This window comes from Chrysochloris asiatica, unplaced genomic scaffold (genome assembly GCF_000296735.1).
Source record: "Chrysochloris asiatica unplaced genomic scaffold, ChrAsi1.0 scaffold00183, whole genome shotgun sequence".
NCBI lineage: Eukaryota > Metazoa > Chordata > Mammalia > Afrosoricida > Chrysochloridae > Chrysochloris > Chrysochloris asiatica.
The window spans coordinates 6,655,550-6,670,338 of record NW_006408701.1 but is presented as its reverse complement, the minus strand read 5'-3'; the positions used below and the strand labels follow the sequence as shown (position 1 = coordinate 6,670,338).

The following is a 14,789-nucleotide window of genomic DNA, read 5'->3' as shown; positions in this document are numbered from 1 at the left end:
AAGAAGTTGGTAGAATTCTTCTATTTCATCTTCACTGGCTTTAGTGGTTGGTGCATAAATTTGAATAATAGTGGTATTAACTGGGCTTCCCTGTAGGATTCCCTGATGGATTCTATTTTGCCCATAGAATCCATCAATATTTCAATTCTAGACTTGACAGTTTTCCTTAGTTCTTTCAGCTTGAGACTTGCCACGCCTGCTCTTCCCTTTGGGTTGTGTAAGTCTTTGGACACTTCATTATAATAATTTACCTCCAGACACCCTTTGAAATCATCTGTCTACCTCTTCGATATTATTTTTTCCATTCACCTTTGCTACACTATGTTTAAAAACATGTTTCAGAGTCTCTTCTGACATCCATTTTGATCTTTTCTTTCTTCCTCATGTTTTCAGTGACTTATGCTTTATTCATATAGAATGTCCCTGAGGCCATCCCACAACTCATCTAGTCTTGGTAATTAGTGTACAATGCATCAAATATATACTTGTGGTTACTGTTTTCCATAGTATCTCTATTTCCCAGACACACTTTCCAGACACACTCTGGAAAACTAATCTGTTAAAAGAATGTTACTCAAATTATAAACCTTTAGACAGGATCGATATAACCAGATTTGCTTTTTGTTGGGGTTGAATGGCTGAGCAGTGAGCTGGATCACTGCCTGGCTGGTTAAATTAAGTTAGTAACCAGACCAAAAATTCATAGGCTTAGCTATTATGCTGTCTTCAGGAGCAAACCATCTCATAATGAGTGCTTTAAGACTTGGCCATATGGGAGTCAAAAAGTAAAAGCTAAATAGAAACTAGTCTCTATAATAGCACCATATATTTTAACATATCTGATAATGATTTTTTCTTTTAAAAAAAAGTAGACCTGAATGAGGAATGTAAAAAATAGCAAAAGGGCCTGTGGAATAAATCAAAATTCTGTGCAACAACATCATAACCGAACTGTCTCGCTAATCATACCATATTAGCAACTGTATATCAGATGGATAAGACCAATTAGCTCCAGCCAATTTTCTTTAATACATGCATCCTCAGAGAGAAAAGGAGAATCAAAATTCTAATAATAATCACATATTCACCTATGAAGTGAACTGATATTAGCACGGAGACATTTTCTCCTTTGTTCAAACTTCTGAAAATATGAATTATTCAAAGATGTAGAAAATCATTGTGGAGCAAAGAAGAAGATCGTTAACCAAAAGCCAGTATATGAAGAGTTTAGGAGAACGATTGTGCAGTTTAGTATAGCAACTCAGACATGCTAGTATCCCAAAGGGCAGAGAGTAATTTCATGTATCAGTAAGTCCTATGACTACCATAAACTTGTTTTCTAACCTATAAAAATGTTCATAGAATATTCTTTCTATAAACATAAAATGGAGATTGCTGACTTTCAATGAATAAAAAGTTTAATGAAATATGTGTATACTGTATATATACATACATACTTACATGTGACATATATATACACACAAAAAGGGGAGCATGGTGGCTCCATACAATAAGCACTGGACTGCGTTCACAAGATCAGTGGTTCAAAGCTAAAATCTTAGAAACCCTATACAGGGTTATTATGAGTCTGGACAAACTCGATAGCACTTAACAACAACAACATAGACAGAGAGGCAGACAGTTAAGCACTCAGCTGTTGATTAAAAGGTTGGTAGCTTGGACTCATCACTGACTATTTGATAGACTGCTTCTGAAAACATTATAGCCTAGAAAAACCTACGTTGTTACTGTTAAGTGCCGCCTAGTCAGTTCTGACACATAGTGACCCTATATAGGGTTTCTGAGGAGCAGTTGTTGTGTTTAAACCTTACAGTTAGCAGCGTATCCTACAGTGGCACACCAGGACTTCTATTGGATAGTTCTACTCAATCACATGGGGTAACTATGAGTCAAAATCTACTTGATGTCAAACAACAAGTAGATATGTAAAGGAATATAAATATAATAGGATGAGAAGCAAAGTTCAACAAAATATGGTGGGCCCAATTATGTGATGTGAATTTTCCAATTCTATTATTAAATATTAGTAGTAAAGAGCTCTGGCAACATAATAGATTACACAATGGCTGATAACCACAAGGTAAGCAGGTTGAATCCACCAGCTGCTCAGTGGGAGAAAGATGAAGGTTTCTTCTCCTATAAAGATTTACAGTCTTGGAAACCCTACATAGGGTTGCTATGATTTGGAATAGACTGAATGACAGAGGTTGTTTTTTGGTGTTTTTTTGTTTTGTTTTAGTATTATTATCATCAAATTTTAAAGGAAAACATTTCAGTATTAACTACAGATCCCCCAGAACTCCTTAGGTGATCTACAAAAGAACATTGTTGGGTCTCGGAGCTGTTGCTGCAGAGCCCAGATTTTGCCGCTGCTCTTTGCTGCCAATCGCCTGCCCAACGTACACTCCGGATTCCTTCCACTTCCAAAACCAGCATGGCAACTCTCAAGGATCAGCTGACTCAGATTCTTCTTAAGGAAGAATAGATCCCTAGAATAAGATTACAGTTGTTGAGGTTGGTGCTGTTGGCATGGCATATGCCATCAGCATCTTAATGAAGGACATGGCAAATGAACTTGCTCTACTGAAGGGAGAGATGATGGATATTCAATATGGCAGCCTTTTCCTTCAAACACCAAAAATTGTCTCTGGCAAAGACTATAATGTCACTGCAAATTCCAAGCTGGTCACCATCACAGCTGGAGCACATAAGCAGGAAGGAGAAAGCCGTCTTAATTTGGTCCAGCGTAACGTGAACATCTTTAAATTCATCTTTCCTAATGTTGTGAAATACAGCCCAAACTTCAAGTTGCCTGTTGTTTCTAATCCAATGGATATCCTTATCTATGTTGCTTGGAAGATAAGTGGCTTTCCCAAAAACCATGTTATTGGTAGTAGCTGCAATCTGGAGTCAGCACGGTTCCGTTTCCTAATGGTGGAGAGGCTGGGAGTTCACCCACTAAACTGTCACGAGTGAGTCCTTGGAGAGCATGTGCCCTTGTGGAGTGGCGTGAATGTTGCTGGTGTCTCCCTGAAAAATCTGCACCCCAACTTAGGCACTGATGCCAATAAGGAACAGTGCAAAGAGGTTCACAAACAGGTGGCTGACAGTGCTTATTAGGTGATCAGACTGAAAGGCTCCTGAGCCATTGGACTCTCTGTGACAGACTTGGCAGAAAGTATGATGAAGAATGTTAGGCGGGTACATCCAATTTCCACCATGATTAAGGGACTCTATGGGATTAAAGATGACGTCTTCCTTAGCGTTCATTGCATTTTGGGACAGAATGGGATCTCAGATGTTGTGAAGGTGGCGCTGACTGCCGAGGAAGAGAACTGTCTGAAGAAGAGTGCAGATACACTGTGCAGCGTCCAGAAAGAGCTGCAGTTTTCAATCTGCTGTCAGACCACTTCACTGTCTAGGCTGCTAAGAGATTTTAGTTGGGGTGTTGTGCATGTTGTCCTTTTTATCTGATTTGTGATTAAAGCAGTAAAGTTATGACCAAGGAATAACATCTGTTCTTAAAGTCAGACATAGGAATGGTCCATAAAACCCTACAACTATCACCTGATGGTGGACAGTACTAAACTTCACGTAGTTGTAACTTGGTTTATACAATAGTTCCACCACTTCTGTGACATCACTGCCAATGTTGCCATCCTGCCACTGCCCTTCAGACCAGAAGGATGTGGTTACTGTGTGTTATGTCAATTCTGGTTCCTACACTCAACATGCCTGTTGTTGTTAAGTGCCGTTGAGTCAGTTCTGACCCATAGCGACCCTGTACAGGGTTTCCGAGGGTGTAAATCTTTACGGGAGTAAAGCCTCATCTTTCTCCCGTGGAGCGGCTGGTAGTTTCGAACCGCTGACCTTAAGGTTTGCAGCCCGATTCGTAACCACTATGCTACCAGAGCTGTATTTTTCCAATCACATCCTGGGCTCCAATGTGTAAATCCAATATTGCATGTGTTGTATGCAACTGTCCTGCAAGATCTTATTTTGTGTGCTATATTTATCAGAGTAGTGTACATTTCCATATAATGTAAAAAGATCTACATATAAACATTGTAACTATCTGTCATACCAACTAAAACACCAAGTAAACCATGAACAATGAAGAAAAGAACGTTTTTGTTGTTGTTAAGTGCCATTGAGTTGGCACCGACTCATAGTAATCCTATGCACAACAGATCAAAACACTGCCTGGTCTTGTGCCAACCTCACAATCATTGCTAAGTCTGAGCCAATTGCTGCTGCCACTGTGCTAATCTAGATCTTTAGGGGTCTTTCTTTTTAATCCAATCCTCCACTTTCCCAAACATAACATCCTTCTCCATGTACTCGTCCCTCATAATAATATGTCCGAAGTGTGAGAGATAAAGGCTGGCCACCCTGGCTTCCAAGGAGCATTCTGACTGTACAACACAGATTGCTTTGTTCTTTAGGAAGTCCATGGTGCTTTTAATATTATCCTACAACACCATAACTCAAATGCATCAATTATTCCTTATTCACTGTGCAACTTTCAAGTGCATATGAGGTAACAGAAAATACTACAGCTCGAATCAGTCACACCTTGGTCCTCAAACTGACATCTTGGTTCTTCAACATTTTAAAGAGGTCTTGTGCAGCAGATTTGCCTAATGCAATATGTCATTTGATTTCTTGATTGCTGCTTCCATGAAGGTTGATGGTGGATCTGAGCAAAAGGAAGTCTTCCATACCTACAATCTTTTCTCTGTTTATATGGATGTTGTTTAGTGGTCCAGTGAAGAGGATTTTTGTTTTCTTTACATTGAGATGCAATCCATATCAAAGGCGGTGGTCTTTGATCTTCATCAGTAAGTATTTTAAGTCCTCTTTGCTTTCAGCAAACAAAGCTGTATCATCTGCATATCGCAGGTTGCTTATAAGCCTGATGTCATGTTTTTCTTCATATACTCCAGTTACTCAGATTATTTGCTCAGCATACAGGCTGAATAAGTATGGTAAAAGATTACAACTCTGGCGGCCATCTTTCTTAATTTTAAACCATTCAGTGTTCCATTCAAACAACTGCCGCTTCGAGGTCTAAGTACAGATTCCTCATGAGTACAATTAAGTGTTATGAAATACTCATTTTCCGAAGTGTTATCCATAGCTTGTCATGATCCACACAATCAAAAACCTTTGCGTAGTCAATAAAGCACAAGTAAACATCTTTCTTGTATCCTATGCTTATAGACAAGATCCACGTGATGTCAGGAATGATATCCTTCATTGCACATCCTCTTCTGAATCCAGCTAGAAGTTCTCTGTCAAAGTATGCTTGCAGCCTTTTCTGTATTACCTTTAGTAAAACTTTATTTGTATGGGATATCAAAGACATTGTCCGATGATTTCCACATTCCACTGGGTCACCTCTCTTTGGAATGGGCACAAATATGGATCTCTTCCAATCAGTAAGCCAGATTGTCTTCCAAATGTCTTGTCATAGATGAGTGATTGCCTCAAGTGCTGCCTCACTTTCTTGAAAGATTTTAATTTGTATTCCATCAATTCCTGGTGCCTTGTTTTGCCAAGACTTCAATTCACCTTGGACTTCTTCCTTCACTATCATTAGCTCTTGATCATATGTTACCTCTTGAAATGGTTGAACACCAACCATTTCTTTTTGGTAGTGACTCTGTGTGTTCCTTCCATCTTCCTCTGATGCTTTCTGCATCATTCAATATTTTGCCCATAGTATCCTTCAATAATTCCAGTCAAGGTTTGAATTTTTTCTTCAGTTCCCTTAGCTTGAGAAATGCTGAGCATGTTCTTCCCTTTTGGTTTTCTAACTTTGCACATTTTGTTATAATATTTGACTTTGTCTTCTCGACCTGACCTTTGAAATGTTCTATTCAACTCTTTTACCTCCTCACCTTTTCCATCTTCTTCAGCATCTCTACGCTAGAGACAAAGTTTCAGAGTCTCTTCTAACAGCTATTTTGGTCTTTTGTTTTTTCTTATCTTCTAAATGACTTTTTGCTTTCTTCTTATATGATGTTCTTGATGTTATCCCACAACTCGTCTGGTCTTTGTTCTTTAGGTATCTTTAAATTCCAGTGGGATATGTTCAAGGTCATATTTTCCCTCTTGTGGACTTGTTTTCATTTTCTTCAGCCGTAGATGATTTCCAAAAGGATATGTACATATATAATGTTTTAACAAGGAAACCTGTTAGTGCAATGGTTTACCAATGAGCTGCTAACCTAAAGGTTGGCTGTTTGAACCTGCTCAGTGACTTCAAAGAAGAAAGACCTATCGGTTTGCTTCCATAAAAGATTTTTTTTAAAAGCACTGCAGTTCAGTCAATTTCAACTCATAGTGACCTTGTAGGACACAGTAGAACTACCACATCAGATTCCAAGACTAAATCTTTCAGGAAGCTGACTGCCACATCTTTCTCCTGTGGAAGCACCTTTTGGTTAACAACCAAACGCTTTAACCACTCTTCCACCAGGGATCCTCCATAAAGATTGCCATTGCTGTTATTGTTAAATGCTATCGACTCTATCACAACTCATGGTGACTGGTAGGTTTGAACTGCCAACTTTTGATTAGCAGTCCAATGCTTATCCTATGTTGCCACACAGGACTGCCCATAAACAGCCAAGAAAACCTATAGTGCACTTCTACTCTGTCACACTGGGATCGCCATGAGTCAGAATCAATTCAAGGGCACCCAACAACAACAGTGTTATAACAATCTAGACTTCAGTGTCTGTCTCTTAAACGACTCCCTAAGCACTTTGCAAATATCTTCATTAAGTTTCATATCTGATTCTAAAAGGATTTAAAGAGGAAAGCAGAAACTGAAACAGGTTATAAATTTTCCCACTCTCACATTGTGGGCTAGCTTGGAGTGCTTTTAGATTTCTCTGGAAGGAGAGACACAGTTGGAAAGAGCCTTACAGAATTAGACATTGAGAATCAGAATGTGGGAAAGAAATTGAGAAGCAAAAATTTTCGTCTTTTTAATTAAACAGCCCATATAAATCAGAAGTGCAAATAGAGCTGCCAGAAGGAGACTGTGCAGCCATGGGAGTACAGGCTGATTGTCTCACTCTGCTGCCTTACAAAAGGCAAAATTTAGCTGGTTTGGCAGAAATGCTAAAAGCTCAGTGTTTTTTCCAGAACCACCCCACCAATGGCTTTTATGCATAAAATATTGTCTTACATTCTTCAGTGTCTCAGGGTTATTTAAACCAGAGGGGTGGGGAAAAAATTCCTTTGGAATTGTGGCCCTATGTTCTCCCTTGTCATACGCCCTAAAAATGCCATGTATATTAAGGTGGAGGTTGTTTCTGAGGGGTAATCTTGGATCTTTTGATTGCAGAAAGAGAATGGGGACCAAGTGCTATGCGTTCCATGATGTCATCTTCCACTATCTCCCAAGAAAGAAGGATGGACTGTGGAAAGCTGTAACAACATGCAGAAGTACAATAGAAGCTTGTTTGGCAATCTAAACCTATAGCTCATATTCACATGCTATCCAAGACCACCAAGTAGAACAGATCTGATTACTATTTCCTGAAGGCATCTTGAAAGTGGTGGTCAAAGCTGAAGTTGCCTATTTGAAAGCAACCCAGTTTTTTGGCTTACTACCACTCTTCCTACTCTGATAGGGTCTCTGAACCCGTTCTACAGCAATATTCACAGGTTCTTTCAAATCAGTAGCATGATGTGAAGCTGTGGATGGCAATATCTCATACTTGGCTGTCATGCAAATGCTCTACTCTTCTAACAGCAAGTAAACAGTCACCAATTCAAACCCAGATTTTGGAGATTTAAAGGTCATAACCCTTTATTGGACTAATTTGAATTAAATTTATTTTTAATACCTTTCCATTTAAAAATAAGACTGTACATTCTTGTTTTAAAAGGATAACAAATGTATCCATTTTTTGTTAAAGTAACAGTGTTCTCCCTCTTCCCAACCCTGCTTCTCCACAAACTTGTAATTGTTTGAGGCCTTGTTGTTGTTGTTGTTAAGTCCATCGAGTCGGGTCCGACCCATAGCGACCCTGTACAGGGTTTCCGAGGGTGTAAATCTTTACGGGAGTAGAAAGCCTCATCTTTCTCCCGCGGAGCGGCTGGTAGTTTCGAACCGCTGACCTTAAGGTTCGCAGCCCGATTCGTAACCACTACGCTACCAGAGGCCTAGACTGTGTTTATTCAAGTTAGGGATAGTTATGTGACATCATTCAGAACAAACGTGTTATAAGGGAAAGTGTACTAGAAGCTTATGGCAAAATTTAGCCTCTTATTGCTTCCTTTTCCTTTGGTGGGCCTAGAGCATGCATGTGTGGCAGGATATGAGAACCATAAGGTGGCAAACATGAGTAAAAAAGCCACAGGTGGAAACGGGTGGAGTGAAAACATAGAAGGAGCTTGTGACATGGACAATACTCTGGTGACACAGCACGAGATGTGCACATTAGACACCCAATTGTTTTTTTTATTACCAGAGAAAACTTTAACTCTATTTAAACTACCTATTAAAGTTAGGATTTCATTATATACAAGTAAACATAATCCCTGGTACTGAATATATGCAGGTTTTCTTTATCCTAATTGTTTCATGTAACATGACATTGTGAGCACTTCTCCATGCTAGTAAATATTTCTTACAAGCATACATTTAATGACTGCGTAATAGATCATTTTATAGGTCTATCTTTATTGGTTACATATAACCACTCATCAATTGTTGAATGTCTACTTATTTCCTTTATTTAATTTATATATATGGATTTATATGAGTAAGCATTATTTCTGATTGCATAGTTGTTTTCTTAAGACATATTTCTAGGATTGGCATTATGATGTCAGAGACAGGGGAAATTGTCAGTATTTTAATCAAATTTGTTTAGGTGAAATATTTTTTTTTGAAGTTAGCTATCCAAACAACATTTTAGATAACATTTCAAAACATCTTCATAAGTGCTTAGAATTTTTGTTAGCCCTTCTCAATGGATGAATAATGGTTTTAAGTAGCCTTATTGGCTCTGTGAGTTAAGCATTGGGTCCCTAACCAAAAGGTTAATATTTTGAACCCATCAGTGCTCAATGGGAGAAATATGAGGCTGTCGGCTCCCACAAAATGTACAATCTCAGAGAACACTTAACTAGCAGTTATCCCACTCTACCCTATACGGTTGCTATGAATCAGAATCAACTCGAAGGCAGTGAATTGGGTTTGGGGTGGGTTTTCCTTTTGCTGTTTTAGTTACCAGTCTTCAGTTACCAATAATACCAAGAATCTTACGTCTCTCTCACGCAAATTCATCTCAAAACACTATAAAAAATAATCATTTTCAAGTATTTTATAGTTACATATTACTTTTAAAATAGATTTCTAGTCACATTACACCTTTCAGACACAATTCCAGTAAAACTTATTTTAGAAGCTAATGATCCATGATTTCCTTAGATATATGGATTAGACATTTTATTTGCAGACATAGCTCAATAATATAATCAAGGAATTATGACTGAAGGACATCAAAACAGTTCCTGGGGGATTAAGGACTTGATTTTGATGGCCTTCAATCTTCACATAAATGTTATTATTGTTAAGTGCCATTGAATGAGTTCCAACTCACCCAAAACCCTGAATAAGGTTTCCAAGGAGTGACTAGTGGGTTTGAGCCAGCAACCTTACGGTTAGCACTCCAGTACTTATCCAGCCGCACCATGCCAGGATGGATGCCTCATATATATGAAGGGGCTTCCAAACGTTCGTGGAAAAATGGAATTAAAATACAATGGGGTTTTCCCACAAGCTTTTGAAGCCCTCTGGTACATTTAACTTCCCTAAATATGTTATTAACATATTTCTGCAAACTAACAGTAACTTCATTTTTAACAACTAATATATAATGCCTACTAAGTGCCTGGTAGTGTAGTGGTTACGAATTAGGCTGTGAACCGCAAGGTCAGCAGTTAGAAACTACCAGCTGTTCCGCAGGAGAAAGATGAGGCGTTCTGCTCCTGTAAAGATTTACAGCCTTGGAAACCCTGTACAGGGTCGCTATGAGTCAGAACTGACTCCACAGCACATAACAACAACAACTAAGTGCCAGGATTTCTAGTGGGGCACCATAGGATAAACAGTGGACTAGTAAATGCAAATTTGGTGGTTCAAACCCAACAACCGCTCCTTGGAAACCTTATACAATGTCGCTATGAGTCAGAACGAACTTGACGGCACTTAACAACAAGAACATTATGTATCCATCACTGTTTAAGTGCTTTATACATATTCACTCATTCAGTCGTTATAATAACTCCATGAGGTAGGTTATAATATTATCCCCATTTTACAGACAAGGAAACAGAGACACAGAGGAAAAATAACTAGGCCCAGAATCACAGTTATGAGTGGTGGAACAAGCTGATGTACTCGGGCAGTCATGCTTCAGAGGCCAGCTGACAATTACTATACACTTTCTGTCTTATCAATCAGTGCTACTGTTTTCTTAATGTTATCAAGCAACCAGCAAGTTGTTGGCAGTATATTGGTCTTTTATCATAATTCTGCACTTACTATAGCCTACAGAAGCCGTTTTTAGTCACATTCTTCCATTACTGAATTTGCTGTGTGAACTACCCTGAGTCTTAGTTTCCAAGCCACATTCTTTCCTTTACAGCATGCCCGGTCTTATGTAGGAAATATCTTTACCTAATTATGATCCAATCAACTGCTCTATAACGAGTATCAATGGTAATTTGAAAAATTTAAATCAATCAGAGATGACAGGTTCTACAGCTGTTTGTAAACATGGTTCTGAATTGAATTGCAAACCTTAACCAAACAGTTTGAGACTAGAAGAACTAGATTGTGCCCAGCTACCACTGGCACTGTGGAGTCCTGATGTGGCACTGTGGGTTAATGCACCAGACTGCAAAGCCGTTTGAACTGCAAGGTCAGTGGTTCAAGCTCACCAGTCACTCCTCAGGATCCTTATATAGGGTCGCTAAGGGTCAGAACTGACTCAATGGCACTTAACAACAACAACCACTGGCATAATGTGTGAAACAAAACTCAAAATTATTTTTTAAAAAGACCAAGCTTACTGGTCAGAAAGCGACTGGAGGAACCTGAGACTGTGGGCCTCATCCACCCTTCAGGTCTGAAAATGTACACACCCTTGTGACCCAACTTTCAGTCAAGCAGAAGATAGGTATATAGGAGGAACAACCACAATTGTAAGGTATACTCAAAGGGGAAACATGTACCTAAGGACAAATCGAGAAGGGATGGGATGGTGGGTGGAATGCAAATATGAACCGCAGGGCAAAAGTGGGACAACTGTTGTTACATGGAGGGATTACAATCATTGAGATGAAACAAATCTATGATTTGTCAAATGTGAAACTGATGACCTGGTCTGTAAACCTTTACTCAATTCACAGTAAAAAGTTAATAAGTAAATAAAGTGAATAGAGGTAAATACTGTTAACTGTTGGTACATGAAGGTGATCGAAATCATCATAATGAAGCAAAATATATGATTCTATGAACATGAAACAATTGATTGGCTCTAAACTTTCACTCAATTCACAATAAAAAGTTTTCAAAAAAAAAAAAAAAAAAACAGTAAACAGCTTGCTTGGATAGGTGCTCACTCCCTAGAGCTGTAAAACTGCCATAAGGAAACAAATTGAAGAGGGAGCTTCAGGAGAATCACAGAAGAGATAACAACCCAGCTGCTGAGGTTGGCAAGCAAAGGCACCTTCTATGAGGCTGTTCTATGTAGAGAAAGAGACAAGGAAACTCAGGAAAGTAGCCCTTTCCAAGGCACAGTGACCCCACTTCTCATGCTGGGGCTCTTAGATTTGGTTTTTATACAATTTTACTGAGTTCTGTGATGGTCATCATAGCACAGTTATTTCTATATTCCAACTCAAAGTTCATTAAATGCAGAGAAAACGTGGCAGAAGAAAATTTTACTGGAACTAATGGAAAAGCTTGCGGAAGAAAGATGTGGCTATCTGCTTCCATAAAGATTTACAACTTTGGGACCTTTGTGAGACCAGTTCTAATCTGTCCTACAGTGTCTCTATGAGTCAGAATCAACTCAATGACAGCAAGTCTTGATGGCACTCAACTTCTAACTAAAAGGTCAGTGGTTTGAACTCACTGTCACTCCATGGAAGAAAGATGTAGAGGGTTACTATGAGTCAAACTGAACTCAACAGCAATGTATAAAGTGACTGACTAGTATTTTGAGATATCAACTTTTTTTCTCTCTCTCAACGTATTATCCTTGCTGTCTTCACTCCATCCAAGGAAGTAGCTGGCTCTATTCTCACTGTCTTGAGGGGGGGGGAGGTAAGGGAAAGATGACACAGCAAAAACCTGAAGTAGCCTGCAATTTGGGGGATTCAAGGAGTCTAAACCGATCGAGGAAGAAATTCCACAAGCACAGAGAACTTTTAAAGTACAGACAGGGAGAAATACTCAGACCAGAAATGGATTCTTCCAAGCTGGGGAAGTGGAATGGGGCTAAAATGGAAGAGATTTGAGGCTCTTGCAGAGAGTCAAGTCCCTTTGCTTCATGTCCCAACATTTGCAGCATAGATGCATCCAGACCCTAGAAAGGAATGGCTGTGAGGTACTTCTTGGCAGGCAGGTCTGTATGAAGAATTGGCATTCTTAAGCCTCAACAGCAGCAGGAAAACAGCCAAATTCCTCTGATTTAAGATGAATATGTGGGACAGAAGAATGAACATCTCAGCCATAATCTATCTAGACGTCTGATTAATGTCTGTACCTTCATCAATGCTATTCATACCAATCTACTCTCTTCCCTCCAATACCTTGGGACCACTGAAGAACCCAGAGGCATGACACAACCTTAGGAAGAAGAAGGATTGAAGTTAGATTTTTTTTTTTTTTCTTCTCCCATCAATCTTCACCTTTGGGACTCAAAGTCTAAAATAACAGATGCTACAGGAAATAGCTATATATTTTTTTATAACATTCATCAAGATGTGTGATCCATGCACTTAGTGGGTAGTGGTTGTTGCTAGATGCCATCAAGTCGATTCTGATTCATAGCAACCTTATGCACAACAAAATGAAACACTGTCCTGTCCTGTGCCATCCTCACAATCATTGTTAAGCTTGAGTCTATTGCAGCTGCCACTGGGCCAGTTAATCTCCCTGGGGTTCTTCCTCTTTTTTGCTAACCTTCCTTTTCCAGAGACTGGTCCCTCCTGACAATATGTCCAAAGTACAAGTCTTGCTATCCTGGCTTCCATGGAACATTCTAGTTGTGGGATATATTCAAAGTCATATTTGGCTCTCGTTGACTTGTTTTAATTTTCTTCAGCTTCAGCCTGAACTTGCATATGAGCAGTTGATGGTCTGTTCCACAGTCTGTCTCTGGCCTTGTTTTTGTTGATGATTTGGAGCTTTTCCACCATTTCTTCCCACAGATGTAGTCAATTTGATTTCTACGTATTCTATCTGGTGGGGTCCATGTGTATAATCATCTTTTATGTTTCTGAAATAGTATTTGCAATGAAGAAGAGTTTCATGTATGCTATGGCAATGTTGAAGTTCTGGTGTGCTACTGCAGGATAAGGCACTGGACCCCAAGGTCTGTTTGAACCACAAGCACAGCAGTTGAAATCCACCAGCTGCTCCTCAGAAACCCTATGCAAGGTGGCTATGAGTCGGAACAGACTCGATGGCACTTAACAACAACAGGAACAATGGCAATTTTAAGAATCAATTCTCCCAACTCTACTTGTTTATTATGCAATGATAAACTATGTTGTTTTCTGCACTAGTCAAGAAAAAAATATGTGACAGAAGGAAATGTATTTCATAATTATGTAAATACACAAAGTTAAATATCTGTATCTTAAAATCTTGAGATAAACTTTTAGCCATAATTCATAGTCACATTCAGGATATAGAGGGCTACACAAAAACAAAAGTCATTCTCAGAATGGTCAACATATTGAACGTACCATGGGCTACCAGCAGAACAAACAAATCTGTCTTGGAAGAAGTGCAGCCACAATGCACCTTAGAAGGGAGCATGGCAAGACGTTGTCTCATGAACTTTGGACATGTTATCAGGAGGTGAAAATTGGTAAAGTGGAGGGTCAGCAAAAAGAGGAAGACCCCTCAACAAGATTGATCAACACAGTGACTGCAACAATGGGAACAAGCATAACAGCTGTGAGAACAGAGTAGGATTGAACAGTATTTTGTTCTGTTGTGCCTACAGTCACTATTGGACAATGGCACATAACAACTGCAACATACTGTCGGTTGGCTGAACCACACTTTGAAGATATGATGCCAGCAAGTCTATAGTTATTTCAAATCTGAAAAGAATATCATCAAGCCACACCTTTCAAAAATTGTATTAACATATTATTTTTTGCTGAACATGGATGCTGGGAAATACAGTAGCATTCTCTAACTATGTATAGCGATCGCCAAGAATGCAAATTTTTTTTGGAAATCACCCTTATTTGGAAATATTCTAGTGATAGGGATATGGTTGTTTAAACAAAAGTATTCACCATATCTCCCTCTGAGAATGTGTCCTTATAAAATATAGGAATAGAATCAGTACTTCTATGATGTACTTGAAAATAGCTTAAGCTGAAAAAAGAAAAAAACAAAGCCTGCCAAGAACTGCAAAGTGGCTTCCTGTAGGCATTGTGATGTAGTGGAAAAAGCATAGCCTCTGGAGTCAGACAGACCTGTTTTGGAA

At 39.0% G+C, this 14,789-nt stretch overlaps 1 pseudogene; it reads left to right on the top strand.

Moving 5' to 3' along the window:
• Window positions 1-2,434: 2,434 nt before the first annotated feature.
• Window positions 2,435-3,495, top strand: LOC102813972 (annotated as a pseudogene).
• Window positions 3,496-14,789: the final 11,294 nt, after the last annotated feature.